Raw genomic sequence first — 17,159 nt, 5'->3', positions numbered from 1 at the left:
GCCCTTCTTTTGAAGTCTGCTAATGAGAATTTTTCAGAATCAACCACCTGAATAAGCAGCAATTTTGAGCCAGGCATGTCAGTAAATATGGATAACTCAAAAGTGGGAACTTTGTCATTTTAATTTTCTGACTATGGAGCTAAGTAAGCATCAGAACATTGCAAATGTTTCCCTCTAAGGTGACACTGTTAAGAGAAGTGGGCAGCTGTTTCAGGAGTGAGAAAGCAGGAAAAAAGGAAGAAGAGGCAGAGCTCAGTGCCCCTTGGACATGTTCCTCAAAGGTCTTGCACCTCCAAGTCACAGACCCAAAGGCCTATCTCTTAAAGCTAAAATTTCATCATTAAAGAGATGGCCATTTGAACTGTCACCTACTACAATGCAAATATAGTATTCTCTGGAAGATTACATATTAATGAACTGTTATCTTTCCATACTTCTACAGTATGACTTCTGTAGTCTAATTCTATTTTTAGCATGATAGTTGCCTAAGAGAAAATCTGGATAGTGAGTGTGTAGGAGTGATGGTGACACTAGTGGGAAGTGGGAAGGAGATGGTGAATGAACCATGTAGAGGAAGTTGTTTAAAATAAGGGCACTGACCCAGGAATCTCAGAGTTGAGTAGTATCTCTTGTCTGCCCACGAGCTATATGAGGGCACTGGGCAGCCAAAGCAAGGGGAAGAAGGAGAGGTAAGAAGACTCCTAAATAAGTGTTATCTTCACAGTTTGGTTTAGTTTTGGCCCTTGACCACCTAGAGGGTAGAAGGGATGACAAGGATTTTGGCTTTGGTGAAAGATCAACCCTAGGAAGGAGAGGACTGCAGAACTGGAGGAAGGTTTTGACCTACCATTTTGTGTGTGTGTGTGTGTGTGTGTGTGTGTGTGTGTGTGTGTAGAAATTGGAATCAGGAATTTGATAGCAGAGCAGGGACTTCTGGTATACACAGCAGAATGAGTTTGGTAAGCAGATGGATAAATACAATAAGTGCAACTAAGAATCAGAACTGCAGACTGGATTTGGGGGTGGGGCGTGTGATGGTGAGGAGCTCTGTGGTTGGGAAAAACAGTACTCATCTTTGCTCTTTCCTCTCGCTCTTTTTGGCATTGTGCCCTCTTTATCTTTTTCTCTCGTCATTTTGTGTTTGTTTCTTCTTTCCTTTTTCTTTTAATTGTAGCTAAAAAACACATAACATAAAATTTATCCTCTTAACTATTTCTAAATATACAGTTCAATAGTATTAATTATATCCACATTGATATGTAATCAATCTCCAGAATGTTTTCATCTTGTAAAACTGAAACTTCACCCAATAAATAACAGCCCCCCATTTCCCCTCTTCTCAGCCCTCAGCAACCGCCATTCTACATTCTGTCTCTATAAATTTGACTGCTGTAGGGACCTAGTATAAGTGGAACCTTACTGTACTTGTCCTTTTGTGACTGGCCATTTCACTTAATGTCCATGTTGTAGCATGTGCAGAATCTTATTCCTCTTTCAGACTGAATAATATTCCATTGTACATATAGACCACACTTGGTTTATCCATTTATTCACTGATGGACACTTGGGGTGCTTTCACCTATTGGCTATTATACATGCTTTCCATTTCTACTGGTACCTTTCCATTTTCCTTAATTGTACACATTGGCAAACTAAAGTATATTTTAAATTATTTATTTACTATTTAAATCATCAGGAGAAAAGGAGGAAGCATAGCAGATGGAAATTAATTTAACAGCTTGGTATCCAGTTAACTGTATGATCTTGGACAAGTTAGTTAATATCGCTGAAACTCTGTACATCTGTAAAATGAGGGATTTGGCCCAGGTGAATATCCTTCTAAGGTCTCTGGTTTCTTATTCTCTCTTTTTATATTGCAGGAGGGTTAAATTATTATCTCAAATCAAGTAGAATATTCCTCACTTGTATGAGAGCATTTTGAATTTGCCTCCTTTGCGTAAATGATCCTTTAAAGAGAAAAAGCCCTCTACTTTTGAACTCCTTTTATGAATCCCTTCAGATTTTCAATGAGTTTTATTGACACATAATGAATTTTATAAGTTTCCTATAGATAAACTCTGATTGTCTCTTTTAAACCATAGTCTCAATCAAATATTTTTAATGCACAAATATGTATTCATTGGGCACTTATGTATTTCTAGAATTATGTTTTAAAAAGAGCAATATAAGACAATGGTACTTCTCTTAAGAAGCTCAAAACTTAATCAACTGTGTCCCAGGTTTTGGGGGATTATTGATTTTTAAAAATTTCTTTCAATTTATCCTAAGTTATACTAGGGTTTCACTACTATTTCAATAATTGCTTAATCCCACGATATGTCTTTAGCCATTTCTGTTTTTGAAAGGTTTAACACAATCTATTTTATGCTTAAATAATCAACTAGATCATCTAGTATATGGTTTTTCATATATGTGTCATTAGAGCCATGTGTCAATGAATACTGATTTCATATGAATATAACAAATAAATAATTTCTGTGAACATATTTTTCTTCAGAATACTAACATTTTTATGTGTATCACCTTATTTGATTACATCTTTTCCAATTTTGCAACACTACAGTATACTGCAACACAGATTTCATCTGTAAACACAAAGCCCTTCATCTAATATTTGTTGCTATTGCCAGGTTTCCAATGAAATTACCTAGAAATGAAAACAAAAACCTATACAGCAGTTGCTTTAGGGGGAAGAGAGGAGGTGGATGGTGCTCATAAGAGGCCCCAGTCAGGACTGAACAGAAATCCTTAGCTGGCAGAATGGCAGCATGATGTCTCTGTCTTCCTTCCCCATTCAGAACACTGGATTTTTTTTTTTTTTTGGCCTAGTGGACAATAACATATCCAGTCACTCACAAGCTAAAGCTCATGCATGTATAACATGGTACAGAGAGTTCTATATTTTACCCATGAAGGCAAGCATGAAGAAAAATTAGAAACAATAATTTTTAATTATTCAAAAAATATGTTGAGTATATATAAGCAGTAATAAATGGTTAAAACCCCTCTTCTGGAAAGATAAAGGATTATGAAAACTCCATCAAAGTAATTTTAATGAAGGGACACTGGAACGAGGAAGATCTCAGAAATAGGCTCTGGACCAATTAAATAAGCCAAACTTGACACTTAAGAAATATGCTGCTCTGAAGAAATAGTATGGACTTGTCGAACTCATTAAGTCCTGGGGAGAGGCAGAGGCCATAGGTAGAGTTTTAAATAAGCGTCTGGTAGATGTATATAATAGGCTTAATGGAGAAACATGCAGATGAAAGAGCTCTCTCCCACGTGGTTTGGTAGCTGCTATTACATGCGGCTACTTCAACTCCTGAAGTCCCTCTGGAGCTAGAAGAACCCTTGTTAAAATTATTGTTTTATGGGCTTAACTGTATGCCCCTCAAATTCTTACACTTAAGTCGTTACCCCCAGTACTTCAGACTGTGAGCTTATTTGCTAACAGCATCTTTACAGAGGTGATTATTGGTGTCCTTATAAGAAGGACACAGACATATACATGAGGGAGAAGATGGCCATTTACAAGCCAAGGTGAGAAGTTAGGCACAGATTTTCCCCTCACAGCCCTCATTAGAAACCAGCCCTGTGGTTATTTTGATCTCAGACTTCCAGCTTTCAGAACTGTGAAACACTATAAATTTCTGTTTTTAAGCCGCCCTATCTGTGGTGTATTTTGTTATGGCAGCCTGAGCTCACTAATACAGTTGTAACACACACCTTTATTTTATTTACTTACCTATACAGAGCTCATTATGTGCCAAGCACTCTTCTAAGCACTTTACAAATATTAATTTAATACTCATAATAACCTTATGAGGTGGGGCCTACTATTGTTCCCAATTTACAGATGAAGTAATAGAAGCACCAAGAGATTAAGTAACTTGCCCAAAGTCTCATACTTGCTAAGTAAAGGAGCTAGGATCTGAATGTGGGCAGTCTGACTGAAGTCCACGTGCTGAAACCCCACTCTACACAGTTTCTCTTTCTTTCTCCTGGGACTTAACCAGGAGTTCATAGATTCAGGTTAAAACTTGTCTTTACAGAAGTGGGTGAGTGTGAGTGTGTGTGTTTGTATATTTTAACCTAATACCACACCATCCCTCACTGCCAAATAGATAGAATTCACATTTCATAATGTCTTTTAAAACTTTTAAAGCCCCACATTAAGGTAAATGACCCAGGATTCCTACAAAATATTTGCTGGCCCTTCATGAGGGGCAGACTACTAGACTCCATGGGCTTTAGATGAACAATTTTTGTTTCTTACCTAGCAACATTCCACAGAGATATGACAGGAGTGATGTTGTCTTCTCTGTTGGCTTGCAGATAATTTCCTTTAGTTATGCAGAACTTGAAGATTTGCACGAAAGGTAGGTTTCTGCAGTCAAACTACACAGCATGGAGGCAAAGAGCTTTTCTGTCTGTGTCCTTGGTGTCAATGAACTGTTAACCAACATGTTTAACTTCAATATGTGGAAAATAATCTTTCTATAAAATCAACTAGAAAACCCAAGTTTAATTAATAAATATTCTAGGACAGGAGCAACTAGGAAAAAAAAAAATCACTGCAGGAAAAGAGGGAATGCTGCATCCCTGGCCAGAAAACACAAGGGTTTTGGAGACTGGTGTTGTCTCAGTGGCATTTTCCACAAACAGCATCAGAAGCTGGACCACAGTTCAGAGGGGAAAGTTAATTCCTTTCCAATTATTAAATGGAAGGAAAGTACACATGTCCAACCTGCTGAACATGCACCATGCCACACACCGTCCCACACCCTGCCCTTGAGAGTTTCAGGTTGAAAGACTTTGTTTGCAGTTATTCATTGCTCAGAATCTTGAGTGCAGGAACCAGAAACACACCTCTTTACTTTCCCATTTCAGCTGACTCACCCATAGCTTTTATGGAGATGACCGTGAAAGGTCAAGGTAGGGTCTGAGAGGCCAAGATGGTGCCAGCAAAAGTTTGGACTTTGATGAATCAACATATTTGGTAATTAAAAAGAAAGAGTGAGGGAACAACTTCTTGTTCTACATAGATTAGGTAGATTTTTCACTTCCCTCAAGAGTAAATAATGGACCCCAGGTTATACAGTGAGCATCTTGACAGAAGGTTAGTGACAGAGCCTTTTCCAATCATGACTGAGAAAGCAAAGCCAAAGTATACTGAGCAAGAAGGGGCCAGTGACCTCTGGCCTTTTCTAAACCATTTCCTCTCACATTCAGTCAAAAGCTTGGCTTCTTTAAAATGATCCATGTGGTTTTCTGTCTTGTTCTAATAGGAAGTGTTGACACTACCCCCCTCCTCCCCACCCCAAAGTTATCTCTGGTATTTCCAAACAGGCCAAATTCCCAAAATTTCCACTGCAGAGAAATCCTAAGCAAGTTTGTTGGCAACTTTGTTGGTCTGGGAGCCAGCTCTGCCCCAGGTGTTCTGATGTTGCCATGCACTGCAGGGAGCCAACTTAACATCTGAGAACAAAAGGAGAAAAACATTATGAAACGTGATTTCTTCCTGGGATATGCCAAATAGGAAGGAAACAAGTCCTTTGTAAGGAAGCAGGTCTCAGCCTGAATCTCAGTAAAGAATGCCAGGAGGGTGGTGTTGCTGGTGGTGATGGTGGTGGTGCAGAAGGAGGGTCAAGAGTATCTAAATGAGATGCCTGACTCCAGGGAAGTATCATGATGCTGAAATGCCCATAGTGGCATAGGTGCCAGTATCTACCAACCCCAAAGTAAGGATGTGGTTCATTCTGTTGTGGTCCATTTACTTCAGGCAAAAATAAGATGCAAGATCAGATTCACTAACACAAGGCATATGAGAAAACTTCCTAAGAAGTCAGGGAACTGGAAAACATTTCTATAACTGAAACATTTGTAGATCTGTGATATCTTTGGAGATGTAGCTGAAGAATGGAGTTATAGGCAAGGATTTGGCTTCTTCTCTGGGTGGTTTAACCCAAATGTAAGGCTTTGGATAATTCTAGTTCTTTGTGTCATGCTGAAGGCCAAAGGAAACATTGCAAACTACTCCCCATTCCAACTGAAGTTCTTTATCACTTTCTTAAGGAGATACCATGACAACATAGCAGGTAGCTTTATGCTCTTTCAGGTCCTTCTAACTTGAATAACTACATTGCTAGTTTATCATTTCCAGCTAAATCAGGCAATACCTGCTATACAGGATTTCTAAGCAAAATAATTTGCTGCAAGAAACTGTCAATTGCCTGTCTGTCTTAGTTTCTCTAAATAGATTGACAAAGACCAGAGATATGAAAGGAAAATATTTGTGAGAATCAGAGTCCCTGCTCCCTCCACTTGGCACCACCCTTATCTTTCTTGAGTAATGTTAAGACTCTTATTCAGGTTGAAAGCTCAACCTGATGACTTTCCATTATACAATATTTGTATAATTGGATATTTGTTTGTTACTCATTTAGCTAACCATTTACCATGGATGAATCCTAAGTATATGGAAATGAACCAATTTGCATGTACTTTTTGATCAGAAAAGTTTTATCTTACTACAAATCAGACTAAAATTCACACAAAGAAGCATATTATGTGAGATACTTTATAAAAGGAACATGCATATTATCTGATAATTATTTTAGTACATTGGGTTCAAGTGGAGCTTATAAAAGGTCTTATCAGGTTATTCTTAAAAACAAAACAAAACACCACAACCTGATATCAATGAAAGTGATTAAATATTTTCTCACCCAAGCTAACTTGTGTTGGTTAAATTATGTTGGTGGATTGCATAACTGAATTAAGCAGCAGGGATAGCAGAAACCCACTTGAGGTTAAAAGAGCAATGAAGTTAAAATAACTGTGGTCTCCAAAATATTGAGTCAAGAAAATGCTCTGGGTTCATGGAGTGATTTGGAGAGAAAGCAAAAGGAATTCAGTGGTTATGTGGTAGGGTAGTAAGATTTCTGAATCAATAGTCATATTCCAACTTTTGTTGCCACACTCTGAGGAATTCACTTCTCCCTGAGTTTCATCTATAGAACAAGGTCCTCAGATTAGAAAATCCCTAAGGTTTCTTCTATGTCTACCAGTCTGTGAACTAGGTGGCATTAGTTTATGGTATCCTGGTTTTGATTACTGATACATTTTTTTTTTGTTTAAGTAAATTAAAATTTGTATTACATTAGCATGCTTGGGATTTTTTGCAATGGTTTTTCTAATCCCCTGAATTCAACTTGATTAAACAGGATATTTAAATAGCTTAACACCAGAAACTCCCAGTTAGAATTAATGGATACAACTGTCAACTATACTTCAATTTTAAAAAATTAATAGGGTAGGGAGATTATCAGAGCAATCTATCAAAATAGTAGGATAAAGACCTTAAATCAAAGAAAAGGATGAGGTATAGAATACTTGTCTAAATTTCAGCAGCAAAAATATGAGCACTTGAGAATTTGAAGAAGGCCCCGGTGTTCTTAAATATTTCCTTTGGACCATAAACTTTAGTTTAAAAGAATCAAGAAAACATAGAGGATTATCAAAATGAACATTTCTAACACTGAAGAAATAATATAACAAAAAATCCTTGATACTTCATAGGCTGTAAGCAAAGACAAAACCTCTTCAATAAAGGTGGTTATCTGAACAAATTTTAGCCTATAATCTATCTTTGGAAGCCTAATTTTTATAACTTCAGTATCTCTTCTCAAAGAAGGAATTCTATAGAAAATATGGAAATCAATGCATTGTTGCAGAAGAAGGGCAAGATAGGGTACTATTCTAACACATAGCATTCATGTCATGGCACTGTGAAGGATAATGCTAGGCAGGCTGCAGTTGGTGGAGGAACTGATGACTGCCTCTCTTAGGGTGGGTTCCCTGAGAGACAGACTCTGAGATGGAGATTTGCCTGCAGGAGGTTCAAGAGAATTCTCTCAAGAGCAACACTTGAAAGGAGTGAGGGAAGCAAGATTGGGCAAAAGTTGAGCTATGATGCAGTTACAACAAAGACTTGAGACAATCCCGCAGGAAGTTCCGGAACTGGGATGGCCTTTCAAAGTTATTTCGAGTCAAGAAAAGAAGCCTGGGTCTTTGTACATTCACATAAACTGGTCACTGGATGTGAGCTGCACCGGGGAGGGAGCATAACCTTGGGTAAAACAGCTCCCTTTGCCTGAGGGCAATTCCCAGAGAGAAACTCGCCTGTGGCTTTAAACAGCCAATACTGACTGTCAGCTGCTGGGGGAAGGAATACATCAGTCCTGATGAGGGGTAGGGGTGCATTTAGGGTCCTGCACCACCGCATTCACTACTTTGCTTGATAGTATGGGAATTAACTCTTCACTGTGTAAAAAACTATATAAAATAGTAACAAAATTTTAATGAATAAGAGCTCAGCTCCCAAGCAACCTCATCTATTTGGAAATATCTTCTGAAAAATAAACTGAGTAAAAATGCCTTTGAGCAGATGAAATAGATGTCTCCAAGTCTATTCACTAAAGCTAGTGAACTTGATTCATAGGGATCTCTACACAAGAAACCTGGCAATATATTGTCTATGTCCATATTCAGTGAGAAATAATAAGACAAATATTTTTTAAATTTCTCAATACAGGAAGTTTTGGTCACTAACAATGTATCTTTGAGGGAAGAGTCAAAGAATATCACGAGGGAGAAAAAATCTTAAAGGGCACAAGAGTCTGGAAACATTTAGTATCATAGAGAAAATGTGTCCTGACATCTCACTATGCCTAAGGGCATCATTGCATTACAGACTATCACTGTGATTGATACTTATAATGATTAGATCTTCAAGAAAACGATATTCTAGCCCAGCTGGTGTGGCTCAGTGGTTGAGTGTCGACCTATGGACCAAGAGGCCATGGCTCATGCCTGGGTTGTGAGCTCCATCCCCAGTGGGGAGCGTGCAGGAGGCAGCCCATTGATGATTCTCTCTCATCATTGATGTTTCTCTCTCTCTCCTTCTCCCTTCCTCTCAGAAATTATATATATACTTATATATGTGAAAAGAAGAAAATAATATCCTATACATTTAGTTTATAAGGAGAAACAAATTTCAGAAAGATTGCTTATTCATAGCTATCCAGGATCCACCCCATTCTCTGAAGGATCTGGATAGCCAAGTTTTTACTCTATGCATGGACATGGAAATTAAAGGTTAATAGGCATGGCTTCAACCAAGGCTTTAGTAGGGAGATGTTCACACCATACCGCAGATCAATGGCAGTGGCTCTATATCCTATTTCCTTCCTTAATCAGGTCCCCTAGGGAGTACACTTGATAAGCAAGAGGCTTAGGTACAGATTCTTTCAGGTGAATTAAACAATTAAATTGCAAGCAGTTTGGAGCATGCTCATTGCCCTCAGCAATCATCTCATTCTTGCGAACCTAGCTTAGTAAAACTTTCTACCAACAGGTAGAATTCTGCTCTGGCTAAATCATCCATTCAGTCTCTTATCTACTGAGAGAAAAGTGGAGATAAAGAAGACATAGTAAAAGCAGATCTCTGACCAGCTTTCAGAAGCTATGACGTCTATGGGAGTAAGCAGTTGTTCCCTTTCAACTGGCTCAGCTAAGTACGAAGAGAAAGTGTTCCTGAAAATTTACCTAACTGGAAAATCAATAGAAATCAATTTTTTTGTGTGTGTGTGAAACGCTGAATCATTCTGATGCATGTAGCCAGACGTTTATGCAATTTCTTTTTTTATCACCGGAAGATCTTTAGTAATTGTGGGCACTCCTCTTATTTCAATAGCTTCAGAGGTTGTTGACACCTTAGATTAAGCCACTGGATACATGCCACCTTTTCCATTCATAAAGTGAAAGAACTAGACATATGCTGAAAACCTGAAAGTCATTAAAGAACAGGACTTCAATTTTTTTCTTTTACCTTGAAGTCTTAACATTCCTATAAGAACTTTATACCCTGAAAACAATCCCCTAATCCTTTTTTTTATTATTATTGTAGGGAGAACTCTTAACATGAGATCTACCCTCTTGGGAAATTTTAAAGTGTACAATACAGTTTTGTTGACTATAGGTACAATATTGTATAGCAAGCAGATCTCTAGAATGTATTCATCTTGTTTAAATGAAATTTTACGCCCATTAATTAGTAGATCCCTCCTCCCTGAACCTCTGGCAACCACCATTACACTCTGACTCTATGAATTTGACTATTTTAGGTACTTCATATAAGTGGAATCATAAAGTATTTGCCTTTCTGTGACTGGCTTATTTCACTTAGCATAATGGTGCAAAGAGCCCAAGAGCCAGGATATCTACTATCTAAGGCTATTGGTAAGCTGTACAGGTTTCTGGCCAGACAAACCAACTCCACCTTTAACCAAGTCATGCTGAAGAGGTTGTTCATGAGTCACACCAACTGGCCACCTCTGTCCCTTTCCTGGATGATCCAGAAGTTGAAACTTCCTGGCCAGGATGGCAAAACCTCTGTGGTTGTAAGGACTATAACCAATGACATGTTTGTCTAGGAGGTGCCAAACTGAAGATGTGTGCATTTACTGTGAGCAGCCGTGCCTGAGCTGCATCCTCAAGGCTGGGGGCAAAATCCTCACCTTCGACCAACTGGCCCTGGATTCCCTAAGGGCTGTGGCACCAGCCTGCTTTCTGGTCCTTGAAAGGGTGGAGAAGTGTACAAGCATTTTGGCAAGGCTCCAGGAACCCCTCACAACCACACCAAACCATACCTACTTACCAAGGGCCAGAAGTTTCCTCGAGGGAGAGGCCAGTGGGTCAATCCAGGCTACAAAAACTAATTCCAGATCCTATCTTGTTATTAAAAAGATTTTGGAACCCTGGCTGGGTGGCTCAGTTTTCTGGAGTGTCATCCTGTACACCAAAAGGTTGTGGTTCGATTACAAGTCAGGGAACATACCTATGATTGATGTTTCTCTCTTACATTAATGTTTCTCTCTCTCTCTCTCTCTCTCTCTCTCTCTCTCTCTCTCTCTCTCTCTCTCCTTCCTCTCTCTCTCAAAATCAATTTTTAAAAAAACACATATTCTAGGGTGAGGATTAAAAAAAAGATTTTGGATGCTTAAAAATTCATTTGTATTTCTACATACTAGAGAGGAACAATTGGAAAGAAAAAAAATTAAAGTACATTTATGATAATATTCCCAAACATATATTACATAGGGAAGTATTTGACAAGATATATGAAAGACCTATACACTGGAAACTACAAACATATTTAAGATAAATGAAAAGAGAAACCATGTTCATGAATTAAAAGACTCAATTCTTCTCAACTATAGATTCAACGTAACACAAATTGAAGTCCCAACAGGCTTTCTAAAAAAATTAAGTTGACTAACTGAATCTGAAAATTACATGGAAACATAAAATATCTTTAGTAGCCAAAAAAATTTTGAAATTATATTACCTGACTTTAAGACTTAGTATAAAGCTATTATCAAGACAGTGTGGTATTGGCATGACCTATATGTCAATGAAACAAAAGGAGAGAGAGAGAGAGAGAGAGAGAGAGAGAGAGAGAGAGAGAGAGAGAGAGAGAATTTATTTTCAACCAAAAGTTCAAGGTAATTCAGTGGGAATAGGCTTTTCAACAAATGCTGCTACAATAACTGGGTATCTGTAGGAAAAAATGAACCTCAACCTTCATCTTGCAAAGCTAACTCAAATTTGAACATGGATCTATATATAAAATAAAAAACACTAAAGTCTAGAAATAATCTTAGGAGAAAAATTTTCACAGCCTTAAGATAAGCAAAGATTTCCTATGTAAGATGCAAAAAGAACCAACCATAAGAGAAAAATGAAGAAAAATTTGATCTCATCAAAATTATAATCTTCCGCCCTTAGAAGAAAATGAAAAGACGAGCCATAGAGAAATAAAAGATATGCTGGGGGAACCATGAATTATTCTGATGGCATTTCTCCCTTAGGGAGGAGTGTCCATGAATTTCACAGAAGCAGCGCTGGGACGTGTGTTTTCTCTGAGTCCTGCTCCTTGGGTCTGCCTACCTCCTCCTCTCACCTGCCAGGTCAGCAGTTCCCTTACCAGGGCTGTCTTGGCTTCATTTTCACAGTTTGTGTGGCACTCTTTAGATGTTAAATAAATGTCCATTGAACGATTAAAAAAGGAGATGAGAAAATATTTGGAAGGGCCTCAGTCCGACCAGCACTAGGGAAAATGTTTCATAGCTCTGGGATTTTAAAACAGAAAGTTTAGTTTGCCCACAGGGCTTCCTTCTCCAGGTTCGGCATCTTTTCTTGTGTCTTCTGATGTTTTTGTGAATCCTTCTGATGTTTGGTGAACCATTCCCAGAACAAGGTGTATGTATGTCTTTGTCAAGTAGTAGATCAATTATTTTTTTTAGAACAAAGTTTTAAATATTATAATAAAATATGCAGGAGCATAAAGAAAACCTCTATAGGTATTAAAATATAGTTTCAAAATATTTTAAAAAATAAATTAGTGGTATGGTAATAGAGAATGCTTATTTTTTTTAACATATTAACTAACAAGATCTAGTAGTAGGCCTCATTAATTGCTGTAATTTCGAAGTAACGATGAGATTAGTGACATTTTGAAATAACTGCAACATCTTAATAGATCTGAAATATCTATGATTTCTACTGGTAATAAAGTCACAGGAACTGCTAACACTAAAAAAAAGAGACAATCCAAAAATTGAAAGAATATATTCATTATACATATATCTGACAAGAGATTTGTATCCATAAAATATAATAAACTCTTACATATTAAGAAGGCAAAGAAACAAATTATTTTTAAATGGACAAAAGGTTTAAATAGATACTTCATAAAAGAGGATATACAAATGATCAATAAGCACATTAAAAGATGCTTAACATCATGGGTCATTAGAAATATCCAACTTAAAACCAAAATAAGATACCACCATACACCCCCTAGAACAGCTAAAATTAAAAAGACATACTATCAAGTTTTGACAAGGATAGAACATCCAGGACTGCGATACATTGCTGGTGGGGGTGTAATACAATTCAACCACCTTGGAAAACTATTTGGCAGTCTTCTAGAAAGTTATTGTATTCTTACCATCTGACACATAAATTTCACTCCTAGGTACTCTTCAAGAAAAATAAAAACATATCCACACAAAGACTTGTCAATGGATGTTTATGGTACTTTCACTTATAAGAGCTAAAAGCTGTAAACAACTCAGATACCCATTACCAGATAAATGGTTAAACCAATTATGGTATATAATGGACTACCATTCAGCAATAGAAAGGAATGAACTATTGGTATATGCACATGGATGATTCTCAAAAATATTGTGCTAAGAAAGAGAAGCCAGACACAAAAAGAGTACCCAATGTCTGATTCCATTTAAATGAAATTCAAAAACAGTTTAAACTAATCTTTAGTGACAAAAATCAAATCAGTGGTTGCCCAGGCATGGGTGGGTCGGTGGTGAAGAAGTACAGCAACTGATTGCAAAAGGCACAAGGGAACTTTTGGGGGTAATAGAAATGTTCTATATCCTGATGGGGATGGTGGTTACATAGATATATATATTTGTCAAAACTCATCAAACTGTACCTTTTAGAAATAAGTAGATTTCATTGTGTGTAAATTATACTTCAATAATGGTTATTTTTAGGTTTTATTTATATTTATTTATTTTTAATATATATATTTTTTTATTTTAGAGAGAGGAAAGGACGGGGAGAGAGATATAGAAACATCAATGATGAGAGAGAAGCATTGATTGGCTGCCTCCTGCATGCTCCACACTTGGTATTGAGCCCGCAACCTGGGCACATGCCTGGGAATCTAACTGTGACCTCCTGGTTCATAAGTCAATGCTCAACCAATGAGCCATGCCAGCTGGGCTATTTTTAAGTTTTTTGTTTGTTTGTTTGTTTGTTTTTATTAGTTAAGGTATTACAAATGTGTCCTCATCCCCCCCCCATTAACCCCAACCTCCCCCCGCCCCCCGCCCCGCACACTCATGCTCCCATCCCCCTGTTGTCCATGTCCATTGGTTTGGCTTATATACATGTATACAAGTCCTTCGGTTGATCTCTTCCCCTTACCCCCGCCCTCCCCTACTTAAGTATATTATAGTAACATTCAGTTAACATTGATTTAATGCAATATGACTTTTTACTAAATGCTAAGGAAAAACTAACAGTAACCAAAATCAGCTGCTGTACTACACAAAGTAGAATTATCAACATTTGAAATGAAAAAAAAAAAAAAAAGAGAGACCTAACTACATGGTACTAAAGACATGAAAAAGATAAGATACCATGAAAAATGTTAGCCAATAAATTTAAAATTTTAATGAAATGAACAAGTTCACAGAAAAACACATCCTACCAATAGTGACACAAGAACACATAGAAAATGTGAATTGTCCTGTATCTATTAAAGGAAAAGAATTGTAATTTAGAACTTTCTCATGAAGAAAATTCCGGGTTCAGATGTTTTTACCAATGAATTTTCAAATATTTATAGAAGAAACAGTATCACTCTAATGAAAATCTTTCTCAAAAAAAAAGAGAGATTATTTTCCAACTCATATTATGAGGACAATATGATTATGCAAAATTTGGCAAGGATATCACAAATAAAATTAGAGATCAAGCTCACTCATAAATATAGAAAAATTAGCAAATCAAACACATTGATATATAGAAAGGATAATACATAAAACCAACTTTGGTTTATTCCAGGAATACACTGTTGATTTAAAATTTAAAGTCAAACAATGTAATTCACACATCAACAGAATAAAGAAGAAACCCCATATGATCCTTGTAGTCAATGGAGGAAAAAACGTAACATCTACTCTTTATTTTTAAAAAGCTCTTACAGACTCATAGACAGCCAGCAGACAGCTCTAGTGAGTTGGAAGAGGAGATGATGGGGAGGTAGTGGGGTTGAGCAAAAAAGAAAAAAAAAAAGAGAGAACTCATGGACTTGGATAACAGTGTGGTGATTGCAGGGGAGGGGAGTGGGTAGAGGTGGAAGAGGGCATAGAGGGGATAAATGGTGATGGGAAAAATAAAATTAATAAAATTTAAAAACTCTTAATAAAGTAGCAATATAAGAGAACTTCCGTAATCTTATAAGGATATGTTAAAAGTTAACCAACCAATTAAACAACAGGAAAAGATATAGCAAATATGTTTAATGGAGAAATATTGAAGTTTTTATCCTGAAATCAGAAACAAGACAAGAATATCTGTTATCACCACTTCCCACTTCAGTCAACATTCTACTCAAAGCTTTAGCCAGTACAATAAGGCCAGAAAGAAAAAAGATATAGGTTTGGGAAAAAAGAAACAAAACTATCATCATCCATAGATGACATAATTGCATATATAGAATACAAAAGAATTTATAGACAAACCATCACAAATAATAAGTAAATTTAGTAAGACTGCTAGATATCAGATCGATATACAAAAATATCAGTTGTATTTCCATACACCAGAAATAAAAATATTAGGCAACACAAATTTTAAATTTATTTATATATACCTATAAATACATACGTATATACATACATATACTATATATCTATCATAATAAAAGCTTAATATGCTAATTAGATCAGATGTCCTTCCGGATGTCCTTCCAGACAACCTTCCGGACGAAGCCACTGAGGCGGGGACCAAGGCAGAAGCGGCTGCTGTGGCAGCGGGGACCAAGCCCCTTGCACGAATTTCGTGCATCAGGCCTTTAGTGTATTTAAATAGCAAAAAATCAAATATCTAGAAAAGGAAAACTATCAAAAGATGTAGATGACTCTTCACAGAAAACTACAAAACATTACTTAGAGGAATTGAAGAAGAATTAAATAAGTAGAGGGATATACCATATTCATAGATTGGTAGGCTCAATATTATAAACATATCAATTCTCCCCAAATTGATATAATCCTAATAAAAATTTCAGAAGGCTTTTTGTGGAAATTGACAAGCTAAAGAATAGTCAAGATAGTTATGAAGGGTAAATTTTGGAGGGCAAAGCTACTTGATAATAAGGTTTACTATATAGCTACAGTAATTCAGATTGTGACACCAAAACTTGGCAAGAACATCACAAGCAAAATTACAGATCAATTGCTCTATAAATACAGAAAAAAATATAAACAAAAATAGACAAAGAAAACATAACAGTTCAGAAACAGACCTCTAAAGATTTATGACAAAGTTGTCACTGTAATTTCATAGGTAATAAGTGGTCTTTTCATTTAGTGGTGCAGAATCAACTTGATATGTTTATGAAAAAAAATCCTGACTCCTATCTCCCACTATACACACTAATCAATCTAGATGACTTGTAGATCTACATATGAAAGGAAAAACAATAAAGCTTTTAGAAGTTAACATAGGGGGAATAAGTAACAATTTCTTAAGCAGGAACAGAAAGCAATCACCATGAAGAAAAAAACTGATAATTAGGACTTAAAATTAAGTACTTCAGACCAAGAGATAAGGAAAGGAGAGGCTAAAGAATTGTAAAAGATAGAGAACAGTCCTTCTTGGTAGGCAATTATAAATGTATACATAGAAAATCCCAAAATTTCTAAACCAGACATCTAGTGAGAGAATTCAGTAAAGTTCCTGAAGATAATCAACATTAAAAACAACAACAGTAGAAGAAGTGGTGTCCAGGAGAAACTAAGATGGCGGCATAGATAAACACCGGGAAATAGTCGCCTCCCACAACAATTGAGAAATATCCCAAAGGACGGAGCAAACATCGTCCAGAACAACAGGAAGGCTGGCTGAGTGTAATTTCTACAACTAGAAGAAAAGAAAAGCACGCTGAGAGCCAGAGGAGCTGCGGAGGCTGAGTGCAGAGGTACGGCGGCGGCTCGCGCGAGGAAAGGGGGTGGCACCTGAGGACGCGGCTGTCTTTTTGAATCACAAGCTCCCGACTGCTCTGAACTGCGGTTCTGGGAAGTCTCTGGGGACCCAGGACTCATACGGGGAGAGGCTGCTCTGTCAGGCGGCAGCGGGCGAACTTGAGGGCGGATTTCCCTCAGAGGTGCTTGCAGCCGTTACCAGGACACTGAGACGCGCGACTCCAGGCGCGGAGAATCAGCCATAGCTTCTTTCTCCGCCCTTTTGACTCC

The 17,159-nt window shown here is 37.2% G+C and overlaps 1 pseudogene across 1 annotated transcript; it reads left to right on the top strand.

Moving 5' to 3' along the window:
* The first annotated feature begins 10,281 nt into the window (after positions 1-10,281).
* Positions 10,282-10,805, top strand: LOC308530154 (large ribosomal subunit protein eL18-like; annotated as a pseudogene). Its single transcript has one exon. The product of its transcript is annotated as a large ribosomal subunit protein eL18-like (transcript).
* Positions 10,806-17,159: the final 6,354 nt, after the last annotated feature.

Source organism: Myotis nattereri (genome assembly GCF_964212035.1).
Source record: "Myotis nattereri genome assembly, chromosome: 14".
NCBI lineage: Eukaryota > Metazoa > Chordata > Mammalia > Chiroptera > Vespertilionidae > Myotis > Myotis nattereri.
This window is presented reverse-complemented; position numbering and strand designations above follow the sequence as displayed.